At 49.5% G+C, this 12,377-nt stretch overlaps 1 protein-coding gene across 2 annotated transcripts in view; it reads left to right on the forward strand.

Annotated features, from left to right (window-relative positions):
• Window positions 1-12,377, forward strand: part of LRP5 (LDL receptor related protein 5) — a 274,633-nt gene that overhangs the window by 133,788 nt on the left and 128,468 nt on the right. The gene's annotated exons all lie outside the window — the stretch shown is intronic.

The following is a 12,377-nucleotide window of genomic DNA, read 5'->3' on the forward strand; positions in this document are numbered from 1 at the left end:
TACTAACTGTAGTTTGTAACCTATCATTTAAATCCGCTTTTGTAACAAATGACTGGAGGATAGCTAATGTGACAGCAATTTTTTTAGAAGTACTCCAGAGGTGATCCCGGCAATTACAGGCCTGTAAGCCTGACTTCAGTACTGGGTAAACTGGTTGAAACTATAATAAAGAACAATATTGTCAGACATATAGATGAACATAATTTGTTGAGGAAGAGTCAACATGGTTTTAGTAAAAGGAAATCACGCCCCGCCAATCTACTAGAATTCTTTGAAGGGGTCAACAAGCATGTGTACCAAGGGGATCCAGTGGATATAGTGTACTTAAATTTTCAGGAAGCCTTTGACAAGATCCCTCACCAGAGGCTCTTATACAAAGTAAGCTGCCATGGGTTAAGAGGGAAGGTGCTCTCATGGATTGTTGGTAACTGGTTAAAAGATAGGAAACAAAGGGTAGGAATAAATGGTCAGTTTTCAGAATGGAGAGAGGTAAATAGTGGTGTCCCCCAGGGGTCTGTACTGGGCACAGTCCTATTCAACATATTCATAAATGATCTGGAAAAAGGGGTAAACAGTGAGGTGGCAAAATTTGCAGATGATACAAAATTACTAAAGATAGCTAAGACCTAGGCAGACTGCGAAGAGCTATAAAAGGATCTCTCAAAACTGGGTGACTGGGCAACAAGATGAAATTTAATGTTGATAAATGCAAAGTAATGCACATTGGAAAGCATAATCCCAACGATACATATAAAATGATGTGGTCTAAGTTAGCTGTTACCACTCAAGAAAGAGATCTTGGAGTCATTGTCGATGGTTCTCTGAAAACATGCACTCAATGTGCAGTGTCAGTGAAAAAAGTGAACAGAATGCTGGGAATCATTAAGAAAGGGTTAGATAATAGGACAGAAAATATCTTGTTGCCTCTAAATAAATCCATGGTACACCCACATCTTGAATACTGTCTGCAGATGTGGTCGCCCAATCTCAAAAAAGATATATTGGAAAAGGTTCAGAAAAGGGCAACAAAAATGATTAGGGGTATGGAATGGCTTCCGTATGAGAAGAGATTAATAAGACTGGGACTTTTCAGCTTAGAAAAGAGACGGCTAAGGGGAGATATGATTGAGGTCTATAAAATCATGACTGGTGTAGAGAAAATAGATAAGGAAGTGTTGTTTACTACTTCTCATAACACAAGAACCTAGGGGTCACCCAATGAAATTAATAGGCAGTAGTTTTAAAACAAATAAAAGGAAGTATTTCTTCACACAACACACAGTCAACCTGTGGAACTCCTTGCCAGAGGATGTTGTGAAGGCCAAGACTATAACAGGGTTTAAAAAAGAACTAGATAAATTAATGGAGGATAGGTCCATCAATGGCTATTAGTCAGGATGGACAGGAATGATGTCCCTAGGGTCTGTTTGCCAGAAGCTGGGAATGAGTGACACGGGATGGATCACTTGATGATTACCTGTTCTGTTCATTTCCTCTGGGGCACCTGGCACTGGCCACTGTTGGAAGACAGGATACTGTGTTAAATGGACCTTTGGTCTGACCCAGTAGGGCCATTCTTATATTCTTATGTTCATGACTGTAATGAACATGACTGTTCTAATGTCCAAGTTCTAATGTCCAAATTTTTTATTTTCTCACGTGCCTTCTCTGAATACCACCTGTGGCAGAACTGGTGTGGAGCATCTTGAGACTTTAATAAATAGTACAGCCCGGGCAGTTGAGTGTGAAAGGGACCCTTTTCCTTCTTGGAAGCATGCGATCATGTTGGAGTTGCCATGCAGCTGGTGGCGACGAAGGTGCAGTGGCTGTCTGAATACTGTCCCATCCAATCAGAGTTAATGCAGCCATTACTGCATCTATATGTGTGTGAGAGAAAGGATAGACTGGGCAAGAACCTGTAACTGGGACTGGGAGAATAACTGAGTCCTCACTGCCTTGGGGAGCTGAAGACTGCTTTGGTGTTGTTTATAGATTTTAAGGCCAGAAGGAGACCATTGTGCTCACCTAGTGGTTGTTTTCATGTACAGCACTACAGTGACACAGCTTCACCAGTAACGCTTTAGTGAAGATGCCAATACGCTGACAGGAGAGCTGCTCCTATCAGTATAGTTAATTCACCTCCCCAAAAGGAAGTAGCTATGTCTACAGGAGAAACTTTCCCGTCAACATAATTCTGTCTACATGGGGGGTTAGGTCGGTTTAACTGTGTCACTCAGGGGGGTGGATTTTAGGTCTGTTGGATAGACCTGGCCCTAGCCTGACCTCCTGCATAATGCTGGCCAGAGAACTTCTCCCAGAAATTCCTGTGTCAAGCCCATTCAACCTTGATCCAGTTCACTGTGGAGAGAGAAAAACAGAAGAGAATTAATGGGAAAATGCAATCAATTCTGTGAAGAGGCTACACTACCAGATTAGACTAGTCTGTTTATATCTGTGTACAATGATGTCCAATATTGCAGTCTCTGGGTATCTTAGAAATGCATATAATATCCCTCTCTACTACATGACCAGTTATCAAATGCATATTCAGTGCCCTTCTGCTTTCCATTAAATATGCTTCAATATTATTTAAGCAGATCAGGTTGATTATGGACACATTAATGTAATTAAAAGTGGAATGGAGAGACTCTGATATGAATTTGTAAGGGCTTTGTGTGACAGAGCAGCTGATGTTTGCGGCAAAAACCTCTATTGGTTTTTGAAGCAGTGGAATTGAGAATTTTTTTAATAAAAATGTAATATTTCAGTATTATAATCAAACAGATTTATTCTAGTATTTTGTAAGGCTAACTGTTAAGTAAAAATCAGGTTTAAAAACTCAACTTACATTTAATGTAGTATTTACTTTTGATTCCCCACAAGTCAAAATTTCAAATCAATACTTTGTAGCAAGTAATTAAATGTGCCTTGATTTAGACCCTAACATAAACAAAGCTATATGCCTCTGCTATTGAAGCATGCACTCTGCTCTCCACTATTACAGCTTGCTGCCCTGTGTCACAGGGTGCTGTCTTTTGTGCTAATACCCTTTTATTTGTTGGCTATCAGGGTGCAAACTTTCTTTACAGTGGGCCTTAGGGCCGTTCTCTGTCTTGTTTTTAATTTCTCACTGATTGGGGGCTCCATTTCGAAAATAGCACCTGTAGGGAATATGGATAGTAAGGGAAACGGGGGGGGGGGGGGAAGGAGAATGTTTTGGAATTTTTGTATGGGACTTGGGAGACCTGAGTTCTATAGCCTACTCTGCCGTTGTCAGACTGAGATATCTTGGGACAATTGTTTCATCTTTGTGCATTTCTCTTTCCCCTCCCACCTTTGTCTCATCCATTTAGATTGTAAGCTCTTTGAGGCAGAGGACTGTCTTTTACCACCTGTTTGTACAGCACCTAGCACAGTGGGGGCCTGATCTCAGTTGGGACCTGTAGGTGCTATTGTAATACAAATAATAAACAAAAATAAAACCAAAAATGTTACAGGAAATGTAAAAATATGGACTTGAAAAGAAACCATGAAGCGCTTAAGTATTGCTCTCCATTGCCGTTGTAAATAAGGCTCATTTACAATTTTGATGTTTTTCCATTTCTGTTTAACATGGCAATCTTTCATATTTCTCAAATTAACAAGACCGTTGACCTATTTTCTAATCCAACATCAGAGATGTCAGCATAGCTCCAAGACTGGTGTTTATTGGGTAATCCTTGAGACATTGGAGAACAAAATCACAAACTTTGGACTTTTTTTTGTGATGCCATTATTAAAATAGAAGCTTTTATTTTTAAAACAACACTTAAAATCTGGATGCCTTTGCATATCGGAGTATAAAGATTGCCATGAAATACTTGACAACTGCACCTTTTATGAATGTTCATTGCCCTCATACGGGGTTAATGTTCATAAGGTAACTTGTCATTATATATAGTACTGGCTAAGAGGAACAGTTGTACAGGATGTATAGACAGTTAATTTGACCAGTTAGTTTTGACTTCCATCTGCTGCTGGTCTGTATTTGTACAGGTTTGCTGATTTATTTTCTCTGCTGATGTTTCAAGTGGTCCACCATTTTAAGCATGATTTATAATATCAAATAACCTTTAGGATATTTCAGTGTCTATTTTAGCAAAGGGTATCTCTTTCCAGGAGATTGGTAAAGTATTTAAGAACGAATACTGTGTCCAGCACCAGCAGTCCCTTTTAATCATCACAAGAACGTATTGTTTCTTTAGAGAAGGAAAACTTAAAAACCCTGTTTCTCCTTGCCATGTCCAGTGGAAAAAAGTGGTTCTTCTTCGAGTGATTGTTCACGTCCATTACACATTAGGTGTACGCGCGCCGCGTGCACGGACGTCGGAAACTTTTTCCCTTAGCGGCTCCCGTCGGGCCGGCAGGGCCCCCTCCTTCCCGCCAGAGCGGCGCCCCGCTCCAGGGTATATATATCCCTGCCGACCCGACCCCTCCAGTTCCTTCTTACCGTCCGTGGCGGCGTTGGAACAACTCTGTCTCTCGTCTGAGAGTGTCCCTTAGCAATAGTCATTAGTGTTATTAGCAGTTATCAGTTAGTTTGTAGTAGTGTTGAGCCAGTAGTTAACAGCTCATTAGGGTACTTAAAGTTCCTGCCGTGGTTGTTTGTTCAACCCCGGCACCGGCCCTGGGCGGCGGGGCATGCCGCACGCCCAAGGCTTTAAGGCTTGTGCCACGTGCCGCAAGCCTATGCCATTGAGCGACCCCCACGCCTCGTGTCTCCGCTGCCTGGGGGAGGCTCACCAAAAAGAGCGCTGCAAGATCTGCAAGGCCTTCAAGCCTAGGACTAAGAAAGAAAGAGACTTTCGTCTTAAGCAGCTGCTCATGGAGACGGCATTACAGCCCTCCACTTCGACGGCACTGTCTGCCTCCGTGCGAAGCGCGCCGGCATCGGTGCGGGAACCGGCGCCGGTGGGTCAACCGAAGCCCACGGCACCGACCCAGCGGGGACAGGTACGACGCCGGTCGTCTTCACCGGCGAAAGTTAAGGGCCAACCTAAGGCCCGAGGACGCTCCCCGCATAAAAGGGCGGCACCGGCGAAAACCTCGAGTGCCCCTAAGGCCTGTACGGCCCCAGCACAGACCCCGGTAGTGGCTCCGGCGCCGAAAGGGCCGTCGAGCCCCGGGATGGGTGCGTCGAGTGAGGATGAAGGGCTGGAGGAGCTCTTGGAACAGCCCTCCACTCCGGACACGTTTGAGGCAGCTAAGGACCTCATTGCATTGTCCGTCAAGGCCCCTACACGCGCTGAGGACGCTCCGCCGAAGCTGCCATGCAGAGGCAAGCCGGCGATGGTGCGCCCGTCAAGGTTGCCGTCTCGGCACCGTTTCGGGAACCGGTCCCGGTCGAGCTCTGCCTCGGCGGACTCCCGGTTACCCTCAGCGCAGGAAGCACCGCAGCAGTCGGGCTTCAACAAGCGGTCGGCACCGACTCAGCAACCCAGCACGAGTCGGCACCGCGAAGTGTCGGTGGTACATTACCCGAGACCGACCAGCCGTAGCCGTTCCCAGTCCCGCGACCGCCGGTACCGTTCCAGGTCCAGATCGACGAGACGCTATTCCAGATCCTGGTCGCGGAGGCGCTACTCCCCAAACCCGGACCGGCACCATCCTACGGCTCCGCCATGGCCTTCCAGGTCACCGTCCGTGGCCTCGGGGACTGACTCGGACCGGTACGGTGGTTATGGCCATAGGTCGCAGGCCAGCAAGGACTATGGCCATTCTCAGTGGGGCCAGCCGAGCCAATGGCCATTCTGGACACCCTGGGCCTACCACCAGCGAGGGCCTCGAGATCCGGGCCACCGGCATACCGATCCCGCTCCCCGCGGCACCGCCCGCCATCACATAAGGAGGCAACGGTCTCTAGACCACCGGAACGGGAAGGAGTGGACTCGGCACCGAGTACGGTACCGTCCCAGTCCCACACTGTGGGTCAGGCCCTAGAGGAGCAACTGGTCGATGCCGGGTTGCAGGACAATGAGGATGGGCAGAAGGCCCCGACCTCTTCTTCCTCGCCAGATGAGGCAGTAGCGGGCACCATGGTGTCCGGCCCTCCCCCGATTGACCATCGGGCACACCAAGACCTGCTTCGCAGGGTAGCCCTCAATCTGGGCTTGCAAGCGGAGGAGACCGTAGAACAGGAAGACCCCATGGTCGATATCCTGAGCCCAGAGGGCCCCTCCAGAGTCGCTCTCCCCATCATACGGACAGTACAGTCCAACTATAAGACGGTGTGGCAAACGCCGGCCTCCAGTGCACCGACTGCAAGAGGCGTGGAGAGGAAATACTTCGCCCCATCTAGAGGGTTCGACTTCCTCTTTTTACACCCGTCCCCTTGTTCGCTGGTGGTCTCGGCGGTTAACGAGAGAGAGCGTCATGGCCAGCAAGCTCCGGCCCCCAAGGGCAAGGAAGCTAAGCGACTGGACTTGTTCGGGAGGAAAGTCTATTCCTCTGGGGGCCTTCAATTGAGGATCGCCAATCAGCAGGCGATTCTGAACAGGCACAATTTTAACTCTTGGGCATCAGTCGCCAAGTTTAAGGACTCCCTCCCACCTGACGTGCATCAGGAATTCACGGCCCTGGTGGACGAGGGGATGGCGGTGGCCAAGACCTCATTGCAAGCCTCCCTCGACTCAGCCGATGCTGCGGTTAGAACAATCGCATCAGGAGTCGTGATGAGGCGTTCGGCGTGGTTACAGGCTTCAGGTCTTCCACCAGAGGTGCAAACCACACTGCAGGACCTCCCGTTTGAAGGTTCGGGCTTGTTCTCCGACCAAACGGACGCCAGGCTACATAGCCTTAAGGACTCGCGTGCGACCCTTAAGTCGTTGGGTATGCACACCCCGGTAACGCAGCGTAAGCCCTTTAAACCCCAGCCACCGCAGAGGCAATACCACCCTCGCCCCCGGCACGAGCCTTACCGCCGTCGAGGCAGGGATAACAGGCGGAGACGTAACAATACGCCTAACCAAGGCCAGAGTCACGGCCAGGGCAAGTCGCAGCCAGGCTTTTGAAGCTACGCCCGAGGACAGTGTACCACTTTCTATACCGGATCCTCCTCTGGGTTTCAAGGACCGCCTGTCCCATTTCTACTGGGCCTGGTTGCGCATAACATCGGACCGCTGGGTCCTGCGCACAGTGAAGGCGGGCTATAACCTCCAGTTTTCCTCGCCCCCTCCCTGCCATCCCCCTTCCCCGTCCCTCTTCAGGGACCCTTCTCACGAGCAACTCCTCATACAGGAGGTACAGACCCTTCTCGCTGCAGGAGCAGTAGAAGAGGTCCCACCAGACCTAAGGGGAAAAGGATTCTACTCCAGATACTTCCTGATCCCCAAGGCGAAAGGGGGCCTCCATCCTATTTTGGACCTGCGCGATCTAAACAAGTTTCTGATCAAGGCGCGCTTCCGTATGGTCTCCCTTGGAACTATTATCCCATCCCTGGATCCGGGGGATTGGTACGCTGCCCTCGATATGAAAGATGCCTATTTTCACATCGCAATCAATCCGGCCCACAGGCGGTTTCTGCGCTTCGTTGTCAACCAGCACCATTTCCAATTTACGGTCCTGCCCTTCGGCCTGGCATCAGCACCACGAGTGTTTACGAAGTGCATGTCCGTGGTAGCAGCCTTCCTTCGAAAAAGAAGGATGCGTGTGTTCCCGTACTTGGACGATTGGCTTCTCGCGGGCAGGTCGGAGGCCGAGGTCCGATCTCACGTGACGCTGGCCTTGCAGACGTTCAACAAGCTCGGCCTCCGGGTCAATGTGCCCAAGTCCACGTTAGTCCCCACACAGAGACTGGACTTCATAGGTGCGACCCTGGACTCGGTAGCCGCACAGGCAAGCCTACCAGAGGCACGGTTCATGTCAATTCAGAGAGCCGTCAGCTCAGTCCAAAAATTCCCCACGACAACGGCAAGGTGTTGCATGCAGCTTCTGGGGCATATGGCAGCTTGCACACACGTGGTCAGACATGCTCGCCTAAGGCTCCGGCCATTACAGTTGTGGTTCGCCCACACACACCGCCCCAACAGAGACCCATTGGATCAAGTAGTAACGATCCCAAACCAGGTGCTGAGCTCGCTCCGCTGGTGGCTCGATCACCAACAGGTATGCGAAGGGATCCCCTTCGCTGCCCCACAGCCCACTCTGACGTTGGTAACAGATGCATCGGACCTGGGTTGGGGAGCGCACCTGGGGGAACTGCGGACACAAGGGCTGTGGTCCAGAGAAGACAGGCTGCTTCAGATCAATCTGAAGGAGCTAAGAGCGGTTCGCCTCGCCTGTCAGACCTTCCGCGCCACCATAAAAGGTCACAGCATGGCCGTCCTGACGGACAACACTACCGCCATGTTCTATATAAACAAGCAGGGCGGGTCCCGGTCTTCTCCCCTCTGTCGCGAGGCACTCCAATTATGGGACTTCTGTATAGCCCATGCAATACACCTCATCGCGACGTATCTTCCGGGGATTCAAAACGGCTTAGCGGACCGCCTCAGCCGATCCTACCGAATGCACGAATGGACGTTGAGGCGAGACGTCCTGCATTCGATCTTCCGGAGGTGGGGCTTTCCCCGGGTGGATCTATTCGCCATCAGGGACAACAGCCAATGCCCTCAGTTCTGCTCATTCCAGAACCTCAGCCCGGGATCATTAGCAGATGCCTTCACGATCCCATGGGGAGGGAGCCTGAGATATGCCTTCCCTCCGTTCCCACTCATACACAAGGTTCTCCTCAAGACCCGCAGGGACAGGGCGACGATCATACTTATCGCCCCGGCCTGGCCACGCCAGCATTGGTTCACGTCCCTGCTGGAACTGTCCATAGCCGATCCAATCACCCTCCCCCTCCATCGCGACCTAGTCACACAAGACAAAGGTCGCCTACTCCACCCAAACCTGTCTTCGCTACATCTCACGGCATGGTATCTCTCTGGCTGAACGATGCAGAACACAGGTGCTCTCACCGGGTTCAGCAAATCCTCCTTAATAGTAGAAAGCCTTCTACAAGAGCGACCTACCTGGCAAAATGGAAGAGGTTCTCCCACTGGTGCGAACCTCTACGCATACGACCTTTACAAGCCTCAGTTCCATTAATCTTGGACTACCTACTGCACCTCAAGAATCAAGGCCTTGCGCCCGCCTCGATTAGAGTGCATTTAGCCGCTATTTCGGCTTTCCATCCAGGAGAGTTGGGAGTGTCGGTGTTCTCCAACCCCACAGTGACCCGATTCCTCAAGGGGCTGGACAGGGTGTTTCCCTACTCGCGCCCGCCTGTCCCGGCGTGGAATCTGAACCTAGTCCTAACAAGACTCATGGGTCCCCCCTTTGAGCCCCTAGCCTCTTGCTCCCTCACGCACCTCTCGTGGAAGGTAGCGTTTCTCGTGGCCATCACGTCGGCCAGAAGGGTATCGGAATTGAGGGCCCTCACTTCGGAACCACCCTATATGGTGTTCCATAAGGATAAGGTGCAACTGAGGCCGCACCCCAAATTCCTTCCAAAAGTGGTATCTCAGTTTCACATGGGGCAGGACATTTGCCTACCGGTATTCTTTCCAAAACCCCATACGAACCCTCGCCACTGCAGCCTACATACCCTGGATGTTCGAAGGGCGTTGGCATTCTACCTGGAGCGGACCAGGTCGTTCCGCAGAACACCTCAGCTGTTCATTGCTATTGCGGAACGTATGAAAGGCTTGCCTATCTCGACACAGCGCTTGTCGGCGTGGATTGTGCATTGTATACGCACCTGTTATGAGCTCGCCAATGTTCCGGCCCCAGAGATCCGGGCCCACTCGACTAGGGCCCAAGCGTCCTCAACGGCCTTCTTGGCGCAGGTCCCTATCCAGGAGATCTGTAAGGCGGCCACCTGGTTGTCCGTGCATACGTTCACAGCCCACTACGCGATCCATCATCAGACCAGAGAGGACGCGATGGTCGGCCGGGCTGTGCTACAGTCAGTTGTACCTTGACTCCTACCCACCTCCAATGGTAAGCTTGGGAATCACCTAATGTGTAATGGACGTGAACAATCACTTGAAGAAGAAAGAACGGTTACTTACCTTCTGTAACTGTTGTTCTTCGAGATGTGTTGTTCACGTCCATTACACTTCCCACCCTCCTTCCCCTCTGTCGGAGTCTCCGGCAAGAAGGAACCGGAGGGGTCGGGTCGGCAGGGATATATATACCCTGGAGCGGGGCGCCGCTCTGGCGGGAAGGAGGGGGCCCTGCCCGCCCGACGGGAGCCGCTAAGGGAAAAAGTTTCCGACGTCCCTGCACGCGGCGCGCGTACACCTAATGTGTAATGGACGTGAACAACACATCTCGAAGAACAACAGTTACAGAAGGTAAGTAACCGTTCTTTTCTTAAGGTGACATGTCACCTAGAACTGCTCTTCCCCTGGTCTGGCCAAAAAGTGACCCCTTTTAATGTATCCTAATAAGTTACCACAAGCTTAAAACTTGAGAAGCTAGAATTCTACCATGTGTTACAATGAAATATTTGTATTCTGCTTTGCTTGCCTTTGGAGCCAACAAAATCAGTCTTCAGGAAATCTGATGGCAAATGTCTGTCTGTCTTGGGGTGGGAAGGAGAAGCTCTCCACAGTTGAGCTTACTATTTCCCCCCACTTCATTGTGCTCGCAATCATTAAAGCCTTCTTTCAACCCAGGCCTCCCTTCAGAGCCTCAACGAAACTCTGAGGTTGTTTAGAGGTCAGAGGAGATATTCCCTATCTCCTTCCTTCCCCTGCCCCGCAAATCACTTTATCCACCCCCAGCCTTGACTGCATTTTCTCCTCAGTGCTTTTATACCTTATTCGCTAGGGCATTCAGGTACCAAATTCTGATTACCAAACTCAAAAGCAAGTGACAGTGCAGCTAGACCTCTGAGTTGGCTGTGCATTTGGTTTGACGTGTGACAGATACCCTTTGAATGATTGCATGTTTCTTATGTTCTGGCCTCACATGTCAGGGTAAAACTGTGTCTTAGAGAATAGCTGTGAGGATTAGCACTCAGGTACCATGGTGATGAGCCTGTTATAAGAACCTGTATAGAATAGGATTTGAAGTACCGTTTTCCAAGAGGGACTGGGATGGCTCAGGGGATTCACTTCTAGGATTGCCGCTTTAAGTACAACCCCAGCTGGTAGTGATTGAAGGTTACTATCTATTGGTCTTTCAGTGGCCTGTATGAAATGGAATTGATGGTTGCAGGCCAGTTCCAATTTGGCAGGCGTCAAGACATGAAAACCATCTCAACAATTGGCATCTGCAGCAGAAAACTAAGCAGTGAACTGGTTATTTAGAAGGAACTAGACAGTCTCTCACCTCGAAGTTGTCCCTCTGGATCAAGATGAATTGTTGGGGCCACATGGGGAGGTTTGCCCTGCTCCTATACATTCCTGACCTGTTCTGTGGACAAATGGAGAAGTTCAGTCTCCAGGGTGGCTGTTTCGGCTCCTTCTTCACCAGCAATAAAACTTTGCTCCTGCCCCTGCGCGCACACAGTCCTGCAGCCTAAAAAGTCAGATTCATATCATCTTCAGGCAAGTCGGATGTACTTGCAGTAGTTGTGACTTGCTCTCCCATTTGGCTGTCTGAAGCAAAGAAAAGCATTAATGTACTGTACTTTTATTAGGAAATCCCAAGACTTATGTTCCTTCTATCATTTCCTGTGTAGTATGTAGCGTGTGTGAAAACTGTGTGTAATGCACTCATTCAGCTATAGGACAAGGCTGGCTCAGTTGGGAATTTTGTGTAATATGATAAAATGTCTAGACATATTCCTGATTTTTTTTCATTGTGTTTTAGCAAAGGAAATAATACTCTTTCATTATTAACCTGGTTTAATATATAAATTTTCCACCCCTTGTGCTTTTCCTTCCCTGACAATGAATAAAGTGATTTCCAGGTGATAGCCATTTCATTTTGCTGGTCTGAAAAACCCAAATTCATATTTATTTTGGTACTTAGTCTCACAGTTCAGGGCAAATGCACCTGTATTTCCCCTTACAGTATGTCTACACTACAATGTAAGCCCAGGGTTAGTAACACACCCTGGGTTTGTTAACCTGGGGCTTGAATGTCTACACTCCTTTGGAATCCCATTAAGAATTGTTGAACCCTGGGTCCCAACCTGGGGCTCCAGTGTCTACACTCCATTATGCGGACCTAAGTCCAACCACCCATATCCCAGACTAGCGTCTTCCCAAAATCTGACTGCTCTAGCCCTTTATTCATGTTGCAGTGTGGGAAAACTTGACTGTCCAGAGGACAAAGGAAGTTGGCCTGTGGAACTGTGAGATACTTTTGGCAGACTCCCAGAGCATGAGTCCAGTGGAGCT

This window comes from Malaclemys terrapin, chromosome 4 (assembly GCF_027887155.1).
Source record: "Malaclemys terrapin pileata isolate rMalTer1 chromosome 4, rMalTer1.hap1, whole genome shotgun sequence".
NCBI lineage: Eukaryota > Metazoa > Chordata > Testudines > Emydidae > Malaclemys > Malaclemys terrapin.